Raw genomic sequence first — 15,932 nt, 5'->3', positions numbered from 1 at the left:
AGTATGAGGGTCATATGGGAGTCATATGAAGGTCAGTATGACGGCCATACGAGAGACAGTATGAGGGTCATATGGGGATCATATGAAGGTCAGTATGACAGCCATATGAGAGACAGTATGAGGGTCATATGGGGGTCATAGGAAGATCAGTTTGAGGGTCATTATGAGGGTCATTATGAGGGTCGGTATGAGGGTCAGTATAAGGGTCAGTATGAGTGTCAGTATGAGAGTCAATATTAGCGTCAGTATGAGTGTCAGTATGAGGGTTCTATGAAGGCCAGTATGGCGGCCATATGAGAGTCAGTATGAGTGTCATATGAGAGTTATATGAAGGTCACATGAGAATCATATGAAGGTCAGTATGACGGCCATATGAGAGTCAGTATAAGGGTCATATGGGGGTCATAGGAAGGTCAGTTTGAGGGCCAGTAGGAGGGTCATATGAGAGTTATCTGGAGGTCATATGAGGGTTAGTATGAGGGTCAGGTGAGAGTTATATGGCAGTCATATCAGGGTCCGTATGAGGGTCATAGGGAGGTTATATGAAAATCAGTATGAGGGTCATATGAGAGTTATATGGAGGTCATATGAAAGTCAGTTTGAGTATCAGTTTGAGGGTCAGTATGAGTCATTATTAGGGTTAGTATGAGTATCAGTATGAGGGTCATATGAGAGTTATATGAAGACTTATGTGAGAGTTATATAACGGCCATGTGAGAGTCAATATGAGGGCCATATGAGGGTCAGTATCAGGGTCATACAAGAGTCAGTATGAGGGTCAGTATGAAGGTCAGTATGAGTGTCAGTTTGAGGGTCAGTATGAGTGTCATTATTAGGGTTAGTATGAGGGTCAGTATGAGGGTCATGTAAGAGTTATGTGAAGGTCAGCATGACGGCCATATGAGAGTCAGTATGAGGGTCATATGAGGGTGTTATGAAGGACATATGGGGCTCTTATGAGGTCATACAGAGCAAGGATATCAGAACTTGGTTGCTCTGGTGATATAATAAATTATTCAGCTTCACTGAACTGTGTTTCAGTACCGTCAGTCTCAGTCTTTCCGTCTCAGTTTCAGTCTTATAGTCCAGTGAATGAAGTCTGGAAATGCATGGTTTTGAAAGCCAGCTTGCGTTTTTGTATATAAATCAGTTTTTTTATTGTAATTAAAATATGAAACCAATCAGGGTGCTCACACTCCAAGAAGGGGTTTTGGAGACATTTTTTTTTCATTTTTTCAAGGGGGATTTTCAAATTTGTTCAGATTTTGAGCCAATAGGTCGCATGATGACTTCTTCAGGGAAGAGTGAATCTCCACGTTTCAGACGATTTTGAATCATCTGAGCATAACATTTGGGGACATTTTTTCTTTTAATTTTTTCAAGGGAGATTGTATAAATTTTTTCCGAATTTGAGCCAAAAGGTCGCATAATGACCTCTCCAGGGGAGAGTGAATCTCCACATTTCAGGTGATTCTGAATCATCTAAGTATAACTTTTGGGGACCTATCTTTTTTCTTTTTCAATGGGAATTTTCTCATTGTTCCCAAATTTCCCAATTTCCACCATACAAAATATAAGAGATAAACTGCTGTTTATCTCATACAAAATATCCATTTTGACACCACTGAAGGAGTACAAGAGAAGGGCGGCGTGAGTGCGTGAATGCGAAGAGAGAATTTACTAATTCGATTTTTCATTCTAGATATTAATAATAATCAAAATCGACCAGTTCGAACTCGTCATCATCGTTACTTTCGCCTCTTTCTTTTTCGTTTTCTTCTTCCTCTTCATCATCTGAATCATATTTGTAGATACTTTCCCTCCGATCAGGCCGAATTTCTTGATCTGCGTCAGTTTCAATATCAGCCTTCTCCTCTGCCGGTTCATCTGAGTTTGTGACAGGTTGATTCAGACAATTATCATCATCAGTGCAGTATTTGCACAGTTTACTGCAATTTGGCCCAGCTTTTTTGCAGACACACCCAGCCGTGTTGTATTTACTCTTTGCACATTTACAACATACCTGAAAATCATTTTCACATGTGTTAAACAGAGAATGTCCGCATTCAGCTCTAAAATGTTTTCACTGTTCACTATTCTTTTCCACGTGTTGACGCTTTATCCGACTACAACGTGACGTCGTGCGCAAGCGCATTGAGTCGGAGTGAGGCTGGTCATTCATTTTTCAAGAAATTTTATGTAATTTAGTTATTATATCGATTTGGTATATAATTACGAAAATTTATACCCCATAAATTTATCAATCCACCTCAATTTTCTTATTAATTTTAATGAAAACATTAGAATTGATTAATTTCATTTAATTTTTCTGTATTTGTTCGCTTTCATAAAAAAAATGCCCCCAAAAGTTATGTTCAGATGATTCAGAATCACCAGAAACGTGGAGATTCACTCTCCCCTGCAGAGGTTATTATCAGACCTTTTGGCCCAAATTTGGAAAGAAATTGAAAATCCCCCTTGAAAAAATGAAAAAAAATGTCCCCAAAAGTTATGCTCAGATGATTCAAAATCATCTGAAACGTGCAGATTCACTCTCCTCTGAAGAAGTCATTATGCGACCTTTTCGCTCAAATTCGGAAAAAAATTGAAAATCTCCCTTGAAAAAATGAAAAAAAAAATGTCCCCAAAAGTTGAGCTCAGATGATTCAAAATCATCTAAAATGTGGAGATTCACTCTCTCCTGGAGAGGTCAGTATCAGACCTTTTGGCACAAAGTTTCGGGAAAATACAAAAATTTGTCGCACGCTCATTTCTGGTACTCTGACTATTCGGTGATGTCACGCGCGAGCGTATTGAGTCGGAGAGAGGCTGGTGTGCGTGCGAGCGGCGCCGACATATACTCATTGTGTTCTCTCTCGCACCAAGGGTTCTCAGTCAGAACCTACCTGGAGGGGTAGAAATAAAAAATCGCGTTCAACTTAATACCTGTCGGAGATAGAGGAAAATATTCCCTACAAAAACCGTCGGGAAAATTATAATAAAAATTATGAAAAGAAATAAAAAATTCATCAATTAACAAAAAAGTTATACTCAATTTTAAGTTGTAATTACATGAAAATTGCTTCCCAATGGGGTGAAAAAAATTAGACTTGAAGTTGGAACCTTTTTGAACGTTCAGCAAGACGAAAAAATTGAAAAAAGTTGTTTTTTCGATGTTTTTTTAAAAATTTTCTCACCCCACATTTTCCAACGGCTCTGGGGGATGAACGATGCAGAATAGAGGTGAAGTCGTCAAAACGTTTTTTGTAGAGAATTTCACGCTCTACAATTTTACATCGTAACTCGAGTATTTCTTGAGTTATTTTAGAAAAACACGTGTTTGGGGGTAATCTTCGATTTTTTCCACCCCTTCTTGGAGGGTGAGTACCCTGATTGGTCTCATATGTTGATTACAATAAAAAAACTGATTTATATACAAAAACGCAAGCTGGCTTTCAAATCCATGCATTTCCAGACTTCATTTACTGGACTGTAAGACTGAAACTGAGACGAAAAGACTGAGACTGACGGTACTGAAGCAGAGTTCAGTGAAGCTGAATAGTTTATTATATCACCAGAGCAACCCAGTTATCATATCCTTGCTCTATATGACCCCATAAGAGCCCCATATGACCTTCATAAGACCCTCATATGACCCTCATACTGACTCTCATGGCCGTCATCCTGACCTTCATAAGACCCTCATATGACCCTCATACTGACTCTTATATGGCCGCTATGCTGACCTTCATATAACTCTCATATTACCCTTATACTGACCTTCATACTAACCCTAATAGTGACCCTCATACTGACCACTAAACTGATCTTCATATGACCCCCATATGGCCGTCATATAACTCTCATATAACTCTTATATGACCCCCGTACTGATACTCATACTAACCCTAATAATGACTCATACTGACCCTCAAACTGACACTCATACTGACCTTCATATGACCTCCATATAGCTCTCATATGACCCTCATATTGATTTTCATATGACCCCCATATGACCCTCATCCTGATCCTGATATGACTTCCATGTAACTCTCACCTGACCCTTATACTAACCCTCATATGACCTCCATATAACTCTCATATGACCCTCACACTGACCCTCATGACCTCCCAATATCTCTCATCTGACCCTCATATTGACCCTCATACTGACACTCATACTGACCCTCATAATGACCCTCATATGACCTCCACATAACTCTCATATGACCCTCATACTGACACTCATACTGACCCTCATAATGACCCTCATATGACCTCCACATAACTCTCATATGACCCTCATACTGACCCTCACATTTACCTTCCTATGATCCCCGTATGACCTCCATACTGACTCTCATATGGCCATCATACTGCCCTCATATGACCCTCATGTGACCTTCATATCACCTCCATTTAACTCTCATGACCCTTAGTTCCGACTATTTTCTTACCCCCGTTCGTTTAACGAAAACCCGTTTTTCTACACCCCCCCCCCCTTTCAACGCCCGATAAAACCCTCCCACGGTTATCTACCCATGTATACGTAAATCGCACAAAAATTGAAACAAAAAGGAAAAATTCTCAAAAGAGAAAATAAAACCCCTTCACATTGCCACAAAATCAGCTTAAAATTTCTTAGCGCCACAATTTTACATACATGGACATCCCAGTCAGCAATTCATGTGCCAGCGGACGGTAATGTAGGTATCAATTGCAGGCGGCCATGATAAGCGATGTGTAACTGTGTGTGTAACAACTATTTACATTCTTATTTTTCATCAAAAAAAGCTTTTTTACGTTCGGTTTCCGTTTCAAATTGTGTCAAAGTGCTAAACATTAGTATCCTGAAGGTTTATCCCTCCTGAACCGGCTAGATCTCTTACGTCTCACTTGCAATGCAGTGGCGCCCTATAGGCTGAGTCGTTGGCGGCGGCGCGCCGCTCTACGCGCCAGTTCAGGAGGGTTATTAATCCGTGGAAACCTGGGAAATAATTTTTTTAGCGAAAAAAAAAATCAGCCAGGGAACAGCCATGCAATAACATGGCTCCTCAGTCACATAGGTTATCAGATATTAAGGAAAAATAATTTTTGAGAAATTGCTATATCTCGGAAACTACTGGGCCGATTAACCTGAATTTGCGTCCACAAATGCTCCAAAGTAATACCAATTATCCGACAAAATTTCAGATTTTTAGCTGGAACTTTTGTTTTTTGCGGGGGGATTTGTAAAAAATTTCTGAAAAAACGGCATACACATTCTGACATACATACATAGATTTTCTAAAAACATCATCTTCTCATGTTTCATGACATTCTACATCATTTCCAAGCAAAATTACGAGATCGTAAAAATTATCGATTACAAGGCTTCCATTCGGAAGCAAAAACATACAAAAACGATCGAAATCCAACAGAAATCAAGAAAAAAACAGGATATGGTTGATCAATTTATTCTTTTCATCACGCGGTGCAAAAAAGTATCTTTTGCTTCCGAATGGAAGTTTTGTAATCGTCCGATTTTCACATTCTCTAATTTTCATCGAAAATGATGTAGCATGGTCTGAAACGTAAAAATATGAAGTTTGGCGACCATGTCTGTATGTGAATGTGCCACCTTCCCGATGGTCAATTTTTGGAAAATTGAGTAATTAAGTCGCTAAAATAATTCAAAAAAAGTTGAAATTTTGTCAGATTATAGGCCTCAATGAGGATTAACTCTGTGCACAATTTCAGCCCGATCGGTCAAGTAGTTTTTGAGATAAAGCAATTCGTTTTTAAATCGTTTTTCACGAATATCTTTAAAATTATTGGACTGATTTAGATTTTTTTCTTTCAAAATATTCGTCTTGATGTCCTCTACCTAGATCAATTAAAACATCTATACTTGTTCATACAAAATGTTCGAGATATTCCCCTTTTGCTGTTTTTTCACTAAAATCCTTGTACGCGCGCTAACGTGTGCAAAAATCGAGATATTCACTTGTTTTTGAAAATACTCCTCTCGATGTTATCTATCTAGGTCAATCAAAATATATGTACCTGTTTATACAAAGTTTTGGAGATTCATTTCCATTAATCAACTTCGTATAAGGGACATTCCATGTCAACTCAGCCACTCTGAATTTTTCAGTTCCTCAGAATCCTGAATTGACATGATCAAGTACTAGATAAGTACATGCTTTCCCTAAATTTTCGTTTCTTTAACATAAATTGTTTGTCTACAACATGTGTCAAAAGCTCAAATTTTTGAAAAATCATATCTCGCGAACAAATTGACGGATTTTAATAAATAAGAAATGATTTTTTTCATTTTTTCATGTATACTATATTTTAAAAAATACACCAGTATTGCGAGGGCAAGGAAGAACCCATTTTCAGAGGTTTGAATTTTTCAAATTCCACTGCTACGCGCGAGCCAGTCGAAAATCAATTAATTTTTTTTTCTCGATAGATAATAATAACTCCCAATTTTTTCGGAATATTTTGAAATGTGATATCGATATAGAGACGAGAAAAAAATTTTTTTTCCATAAAAAATTCTTCTTTTTCGACATTGACGGCTATAATTATGCAAATCGCATATGAAACTCACCACTTACTCCTGTATCATACATTTTTACTCAATGTCGTAACTCCATTGTCAAATTGAAATAAGTAGAATATGATAGTTTTAATACCACTTAAATTGATGAACATCGATTTCGAGAAAGAAAAAACGGCTTAAAAATCTTCGATTTTCATGTCAGAATGGCTAGGTATATATAAGTTAATGTTTCGTCGACTCTTCTTCGGAAAAACTTCTCCAAAGCCGCTGCTGCATATCTTTTAATTAATAATTGTCCATCTTCTCCAGGGATGAAGCAATGATTTTTTTGGATGGCTGGAATGGCCGTCGCACTGTTGAATCTTTGTTTTAAGCTGTCCTGGATAACTTTGTGTTCTTCTTTACTAAAAAAAAATACATCAAGATCTTTGAAGTGATCTTTCGCCCATCGAAACAGACGACTAGGTGTGAGGATAGGTTCCCCTTGAGTTATCTGCAGACTCCTTCGCCTCGCTCCCCGCTTCAAAACTGCGCCTACTCCATCACATGCCGTTTTACCATGTCCAGTCGCATGATAATGAGCTTCCGCTTCAATTCCAAAGTCATCGTTGTGGGACAAAATATTGCGATTTGGTACCGATTCTTATAATGTTGTGCAGCTTCATCGGTAACATAAATCAATTTTATCCTCAGACTTTTCTTATGTGCTCTATTAAAATCTTTTACATCACGAAAGCCGCAGTAGTATCATGGACAAGACTATCAGATAGAAGGATTAGACTTCGATGGCGAATATCACTCCCCTGACGATAATAATAGACCACTGGATGTACTGTGCAATGGTCATTATTATAATGAAATGATTGAGTTGCGTCCTGAGAAACAAAGGAATAATTCTCGGAGAAATCATACTGAACCAGAATCTCTCCTTCAACTAAATTTTCCTTTCGCTCTTTCACATAGGTTGTTTGCTCAGTGGCAATGAAATGATGAGATTTCAACGCTTTCAATCATTCACAAAGTAAATCAATGAATTCATTTGCTGGGAGTTTCTGAGTCTGCAATATTGCTCTATCCACAGTTTGCCACGTTTTGAATTCCACAGTTTCAATCATAGCGTAGTTACAAAGTAATTTTTTCAATTCAAGTGATAGCACATCAACTCCCGGACAGTTTTGGCATTCATCTAAATGGTACGCAGGCATTGGATTGGAACACATAAGCTTCGCGAGATAATCTTTGTAGTTCATAAGAGGAGAAATTGAATCTCCTATGAGAGTGGAAATATTGATGGCATCCAACATCAATTTGCAGTTTTGGTAGTACGTACAGACGCAGACAACGTGCGGACCACTCGTTATTGCCAATACATAATGTTTCGGTTTCAACTTCGCAAACTTACTAAATCCCACAGGAGATTCCGAATGAGAAGTTTCATATTGTTGATGCAGATCTGCCAAATTTTTAAGTACCAGGCTTTTCTGCATAATTTTCTTCTCGTCGTTGATTCTAACGGATACTTTATCTTTGATTTCTGGCATAATTCGACTGTTATTCTCGTAAAACGTGTGGATTTTCTCAATAGTTTCATCAGGTAATGATTTTCCTACTTTCGCGATGGCCGAAGTCAGTACACCTCTCATTTCTCTCAATTTTTTCATTCTCTGAGCCATGTGTCTCGTGGCTCCAAATTCTTCACTCACTTTCCGAGTATTCCATGACAATGGAGCGACTGTCAAAATTCGTAGACGTTCAGCGTATCCTTCCGTACTCTTAAATTTTTCTTTCAGGCTATTCAACATTTCTTCCAGCTCAACTTCTCGAGGAGAACGTGAATGTTCTACCGTTCTTCTGCTCACTTCATTGTCTGAATCTTCTTCTGCTGAGAAATCGTCGATTTCCATTGGGTCCCCAAACGCTTCGTTGAATCGATTATTATTCGGATTAACAGAATTAGAAAGAATTACCAGATCTCAATGACCTGTTTGTGATGTGATCGATAGAAATGCCTGCCACGAATCACGTAAGATTTGAAGAGTACCCGGAAGAATCATCGGAAGTAGATCCTCTGGGCCGGTTTTGGATCAAAGGGGCTTTGGTCAGACCGGCTGTGGGGGGTCCGAAGATGGGTCCCCTCGCAGGGGAGCAATAAGATTGCTCATGTTTCGTGTAATTCTCTACCGAAGCGTGTGAGAATTTCACTTCTTGGCATCGTTGAAAATCTTTGCATTTGACACCCTCGAATGAGAGAGTGCTTCTATAAGAAAAAGAATTCTGACAATTTCTTTTAAAATAACTCCGTGAATTTTACTTGCTGACGTAGCTTGATGTTTCAAAATTTGATACTTTTCACAGTGAAATTGTCGAAAGAAGCGACTGATTTTTATCATTTCCGCTGAAAATTCGTGTGAGAAAGTTTTTTCTGCTGACATTGTAGGAACTAATTTTATTTGCCGCTCTGCGAATTCAAGAATTTAAGTGCAGTTTCTGAGAATAATAATTATTTAACAAACCAATTTTGCTGACACCACAAGAATTAATTTAATTCGATTCCCTCCAATTTAGGAAATGCTAGATTGAGTAGATTTTTCTGATAAAATTTCGTATAAATAGGAAGTTTCCTGTAGATTTTAATTAGTTCTTTTAGTAAAACGGACGTGGTAAGTTCCTGATAACAAATTTATCGTAAAGGAACTTCGGTTGATCTCATTATATCTTGACCCCTTATGTTTCACCATGGTGAATTTAATCTTCAAATCCCCTTGCGGATGGCAAGACCTCCCTTCAAAATATCGAAAGATGAATGCATGGTGTACGAGAAATTTACATGGGACTCCATGGGATGGGTGTGTCATGTTTTCCGCGATGTTTCTTATGTTTTCATGAAGGGCTTAGAAAAAAAACGTTGGATTGAAGAATTGCTTAATTTTTTACTTCCTGTTATCAATTTGAAGGATCTTGGTTGTCTACCTTTACGGACTCTGGAAGCTCTGCAACCTACAGATTGTTCCAATAATCATAAACAATCACAGTCAAATAATTGTGCTTTCTAGAATGCTCGCAAGCTCCAGAAGTGGTATATAAGCGAATACGGTGAAGAACCGTCAATTAATAACTCCATTTCGTTTCCTAAAATGCGGAAACAAGATATTGAATCTCTCCCTAAGGAGTTTGTATTAAACTACGCGTGGGATAGTATTGACGCCGCATGGAATAAACTTCCGAGAGAGTATCAAAACGATGCAGATATTTGCACATTTAAACATTGTATGGGTCATCCTGAGTCTTCAAAAGATGCAGAGGCAGAGCGTGATGAATGGGAGGGTCCAACTCCTTTTAACAAAATTTGTTCCCAATGTTTAATTTAGATGCAACAGTATTTTTTTCCCTTATACTAATTGTTCAATTCATTCAACTAATTGTATGAGTAAAAAGTGAATAAATAATGTTTTTAAGATAATCATTCTCCATTTGATGAAATACTACTCCACCCCATCTCATTTTTAGAGGCTGAGAATAGTTTCATTCCCACATGAAATCTAAGATTTCTTCTTATCAACAGCTTGCCTTGGTGAGAACTAATTCTCTTTCTCGTTCGTAATTTGTCTCTTTTTCACATAGCCTATTCATTTGATATCAGCAAGAACGAGAGAGAAAATATAAGAATATAAAAGCATGTCTCGGTAAAAAAGAACGCAAAAAGTCCTCGCGATTCATCCCAGTAGTTTCAAAGTATAGCTAGACAGGTGAAGAGTGCAGTCAAAAATGTCATCAATAATACGTAGTGTTCAAGTGTCCACACAGAAAAAAAAGATTCGGATGAAATCTGGTGCGCCACCGGTATTTTACCGAGGGAGTTCTTCAGATGAGTGATCTCCGTCATTTTCCCTGCGGTGCTCGAGGAAATGTATTGTTCTTCACCGTCAATTATATGAAATTCCAACAGACTCGAATCTACGGGAAAACTCTCGAGAAAACCGGTAAAATCACTGCGGAACGCAATGAATTATTTTATGCGTCACAATAACATTATCTCGAGGCCATCGGAATAAGAAATAGGGGGGTTGGGGCCGGATTAACCGTTTTGAGGTTGAAGAAAATATGTATACTTCATAAAAAAGTTCATGAGTTCAGTCTACTCATCATAAAAAGGAATATGTGTACTTTAATTATAAAAAAAAAAGTTCTGCACGGAAGAAATATCACCTAATCAGGAATTAGAAATTACCAATTTGTCAATATTCAATATTTCCAATTCGGTAATATTTGTTATGATACAAGTGGAAAAAGGGCACTTTTTTGCACGTTTTGCGCGGAAAGAACCGCCTTTTTCTCACCAGTATCACAAGTACTTCCTGACGAGTGTGATAACAGTCTTCGCCTTCGGCTCGGCTCGTAACCCTCACACTCGTCAACAACTACTTTCTTTCACTCGTATCGTAATATACTATTAAGAATTGGTAATTCAATTCCTAAATTGGGAATACAGATCATTTCCAATATGGTAAAATTATTCCTAAAATGTAAATTTTATTCGGAATTTGGGAATATTCAATATAAGTAAATTGATGATTTTTCATCCCCAGTTCAGTATTTTTTCTCATTTCGTACATTAGCGAGGAAGTAAAGGATAATGCATCAATTTTACCTATACCTAAGTACTTGAGAAATATCTCAGAATCTAATGGGAACAACAGAATCAATAGCGAGGCGTTGAAATGGTTTGAATTGTTCCATGAACGAAAAGGAGTCTGTTCTGTTTCACTCTCTCCGACGGTTTCTTACCGTACAAAATGGTTTCGGATATAATTTTGATGCTTACTGTACGCGCAATATGAATTCCGCTATGGCACCGGTAAAGTTTGTAAACAAGTGTGTTGTGGTATTAGAGTGATGCGGTGTATTACTCGGGTGTCGTAGCCAAATATCACGAGTGAGAATTAGTCATGAATCAATTTGTGTTGAGAGCAGACGTCTGAATAGTGTAATAGGAGAATTGAAGTGGAGATGGGCGATTCAGGTAAGTTTTTCATGATTGATTGATATAATGATTTAATTTCGTTCACTATCCACCAACTCACTTACTTCCTGATAATCATTTGAATACAAATGAAATGGGGTATCATGAATACACTATGGATAACTCCAGCAATATTTCCATATAGTTGACATTATTTTCAACTCTATCCAGTATACTTTTTTAATCACACTCAAATAATTATTTCTAAGCCTGGCTTGAGAGGGGTACATTCATTCAGGTGCTCTTTGTCACGTGTCCCTTTCCTACAATTGAAAAATTGATATTTCCAAAAGAATTAGAAAATAATATGAAAATTTTGCAGACCATTGAAAGTTGAATTTTATAGCCAAAACAACAATAAATGGAAACTCTCATCTTCGTGAACAGAGCAACGTGAGGCAAAATAAAATATTTTGATTCTTCTAAACAGGGTCGGCAATGATAGCAGGAAGGAAAAAAATTTCCATTTTAAATTGAGATTTAAAGAATTTGATTGAAGACCTTTGAAAAACTAGAAGTTAAATTTTTAGAAAGACAAATGATGTAAAAAGTTATTTTTGCTGAACAATATCAATTTTGATACTGTTGACGTGAGAAAAAAAACTTCCAGAGTCGAGGATGGGAAAAATACCGATTCGGTATTTTTGTCCAAATTGGAGCAAGCAAGTCAAATAACCACTTTTTCAGGAAATAGTAAATTCTCATGTTTCGAATGATTCTGAGTGATCTAAGCAAAATTTTGTGATTTATTATTTATTAATTTTTTCATTCGGAAATTTAAAAATTGAAAGTTTAAGACAAAAAGTTGAATAAGCAACTTCTCAGGGAGTAGTGAATCCTCACGTTTCAGATGATTCTGTATCATCTGACTTTCATTTTTCGGAACAATTTTTTGACTATTTTTCCAGGAATTTGAGAATTAGAGAATAGGAACCGAAAGTTCGTCTAAAAACTCCCTCTAACAATATCAAATCTCCACGTGTGATGGAAACCATTTTTTTTAGGATCCTTACCGGGTGGATCCCTCGGCTACAGTTTAGATCACAATGTGAACGTACTTTTGCCATTCGAACCGGTGGCACCAGTCAGTGTAGGTTTCCTCTCTTTCTCTATATTTTTATCACTGTTCATGCATTTGATTGTTTGTCCCACGATAAAGAAAAATAATATCAGTGACTATTTCATTCCTGTCCAGATGGTGAATGATTCTAACTCGAGTTACATGCAGATTGATCCGAGTTATCCACCCGTATATACAAATTTAACGACACCAAATTCTTCGCAACTAGCTCCTTCGACGAGTGGACTAAGTCTCAGTTCAGCGACGTTGCCCACCCCATCCACCTTTGAGTATTCAACACAACCACCAATACAGCATCAGAATTATCCAAATAATTCGAACATCTGGAGACCACATATCACTCCATACGTGTCGACATCACACGTTTCATCGAGCTTGAGTCATCCCAACGTTTCCCCTAATTATCAGGTTCGGCTACGGAAGAACATCTATGAGGTATGACATTGAAAATTGTATGACGATTATATCAATTATGCCTTCCACACATTTACTTATTCATCCACACTCTCACATAGGTACTCACTGTGAGGCCATTGAAGGAGTGGCTCACTCGCAGTCCGGAAGGATATCTTATTCTTGACGTGTATGACGAGGACAAGCGACTACCTGACAATATTCGCAAGAAATTGGTCCAGGCAATTTTCATACGTGAATTTGAGGGGAAGAGAAATTATGTACGTATGTAGCACCTGTACGCTTGCTTTCGTTGGCGAATGAAATCGAGTGTTTTCCCTAACGAAAAAGCTTGGATTTATTATACTCCACATGTTACAACGGCGCCTGGAGACTCAGCCCCCGCTAGAGGCAAGCTGGTAACTCACAATGATACCCTCATCAAAAGCCTAGCTGACTTGAGGCAAAAAAGGAAACGCGTCGATGAGGGCGACTTGGAGGTGCCCATTACTGGAGGTAAGTCTTTTTTTTTCATTCAGATAGAAAACATTAAAAAAGAATATTCTTTCTGATTCAAGATAGGCATCACCTATCGCCTATATGTAGTCACTTTCTATGGATCCTAGTACAATATTCAAAACTAAGCGATTCTAAGATGTAAGAAGAGGAATTATTCCTCTCCAGAAAAGAAAAGATTTATTTAAGCTTAATGGTACTCAAAACGATCTCAAAAGTGATGCTATAGAAATAGAAGACATTCATTCATTTGCAAAAAATTATTGAGATAAAATGAAAGTAGTTTTTTCCTTCAATTTTACAAGTAATTTGTATAATTTTTAGTGATTTTCTCTCCAACTTTCAACATTGTCTGATGTCTTTCGATAAATAGAACAATTCCATGTCAAATCCGAAATCTGAAGAATTCGATGTCAGGGATTTTCTTACCATTTTTTCTGAAAAGGTGGACATCAGACGAGTTTAAAAAAAAAATCATTGTATTGTATTATTATCAAGAGTATTGAAAATTGAGAAAGTTATAGTAAATTACGGTGAATTCGCCAATTATTGGTATGGTTTTGTACCTTCAAAAGTTTAATTTAGTAACACGTCTTATCAAGTGGCCGACATTTAAACTAGGACATTTCAACTGCGACATTTCAACTGTTTTTTTCAACTACGACTCTTTAACTACGACTTTTCAACTACGACGTTTCAACTAGATTTTTCCATGCATAAGACGTAGTTGTATGGTTTTTCCTTTTTATGATGTATATTTTTTCCATTCTATTACAATAGTTTATTATTATGAACAGTTTTATTATTATGAATTATTTGAAAAATATAATTAACATAATGAACATTATCGCAATACATTTTATAAATTTATGGTTTTTCATTTTAATTGTATCATTTTTTTTTATCTTATCACAGAAAGTAACATGATGAACTTGATCTCTATGCAACTTGGAATTTCAATAAATAATTGATAAATAATAACGAAATAGCTTATAAGTAGAACAGTAAGTGGGCAAAAATACACGAATAAATGCAATAAATAATCGCTGTACAATGACGCGTAACTAATGAGAATTTATAATTTGATGCATTGGGCCATTCCCCTCAGATAATCCTCAAAATTATCCAGTGCATTCTCGCGATTAACAATCGTCCTAAGTCTCGCATTTGTGCGGTATCATCGTTATTTACGTATTCCGAATGTTTTTGAGAAATATTAGATATATTGAAATTTTCATTGGATAGCTGTATGTTACAAAGTAGTTGTCAAAAATTGAAAAAAAAAACATTTAATATTTGCAAAACTTCAAATATATTAATTCACTTTTTTTCTAAAATCGGAAAACTTGGAATTTTGGAGTTTATGTTTCGCATAAAATTCCAGTTGAAATGTCCTAGTTAAAGGAGTGTTAGTTGATAATTTTGTTAGTTGAAATGTGGCTAGTTGAAATGTCTTAGTTGAAATGTCGCCAGTTGATAAGACATGGATCCTTTAATTTGGTTGACACTTCTCATATGGTTTTCTTATCATTCAAAGGACCTAAAAAAATTTTGTTTTTATTTTTCTCCAGTGTCGTTACACTCAAAAGATGTCTTTTATTTCAATTAATTCATTTAACAAATCTATTATCAGCTAAGTCGATAGCTGGCCTTCTAAGGGTGAGAAAACTACAAAAAAATGGGGCGACCTTCCCTAGGCCACCCGCAAGTTTTGTCATCCCCCAGACATAAAAAACAGAGTGCGTGAAGTCCACGCGCGACAGAAGTGAAACTTCTTTTTAGTATTCTCAAATTTTTTTGTCCAATTTGTTTTTCCTGAAAATTTTTTTTTCGCTTCTCATGCTTGAGAAAGCATTATTATTATGATTATATATAGAAATTCGATGGGATACTAGGAAATTAATAACAAGAAAATTTGAATGACTTTTTTCATTTTTTACCATTCACCAGATAAAAACTTTCAATTTTCAAGTTCAGATTTTTAATTGCAATTTTTAATTTCAATTTTAAATTTGAATTCCAAATTTCAATTTTATATTAAAAGTTTTAATTCGAAATTTCAATTGAAGTTTTCAATTTTTAATTTTCATTCAAAATTTCAATCTCAAATTTCAATTTCCAATTCAGAATTCCAATTTCAGAATGGAAATTCAAATTTCAGGATTTTCAAAATCCAAATTTTTAATTTTGGAATTGAAGCAAATAAAAAATTTCAATTTCAGATTTTCAAGTGCAATTTTTAATCTCAATTTTGATTTTCTACTTCAAATTTCAGATTAAGAATTCCAATTGAAAATTTGAATTTCAAATTTAAATTTTAAATTAAAAGTTCCAATTTAAAATTCCAATCCAAATTTTCAATTATCAAT

The 15,932-nt window shown here is 36.3% G+C and overlaps 1 protein-coding gene and 1 long non-coding RNA gene across 6 annotated transcripts in view; one reads left to right on the top strand and one right to left on the bottom strand.

The window, feature by feature from the left end:
* The window catches only part of LOC107041980 (MAGUK p55 subfamily member 7), a gene marked incomplete at its 5' end in the record, with an annotated part of 338,456 nt that overhangs the window by 15,484 nt on the left and 307,040 nt on the right, over window positions 1-15,932 (bottom strand).
* Window positions 11,514-15,932, top strand: part of LOC107041983 — a 7,195-nt gene continuing 2,776 nt past the window's right edge. The window contains exons 1-3 of the long non-coding RNA XR_003783113.1: window positions 11,514-11,573; window positions 12,769-13,089; window positions 13,170-13,563. This is a non-coding gene — a long non-coding RNA (uncharacterized LOC107041983). The remainder of the gene's footprint in view (window positions 11,574-12,768; window positions 13,090-13,169; window positions 13,564-15,932) is intronic.

This window comes from Diachasma alloeum, unplaced genomic scaffold (genome assembly GCF_001412515.2).
Source record: "Diachasma alloeum isolate Michigan unplaced genomic scaffold, Dall2.0 Dall_scaffold_00397, whole genome shotgun sequence".
In the NCBI taxonomy this organism is placed as follows: domain Eukaryota; kingdom Metazoa; phylum Arthropoda; class Insecta; order Hymenoptera; family Braconidae; genus Diachasma; species Diachasma alloeum.
The sequence above is the reverse complement of the archived record's forward strand: the minus strand, read 5'-3'. Positions and strand labels throughout refer to the sequence as shown.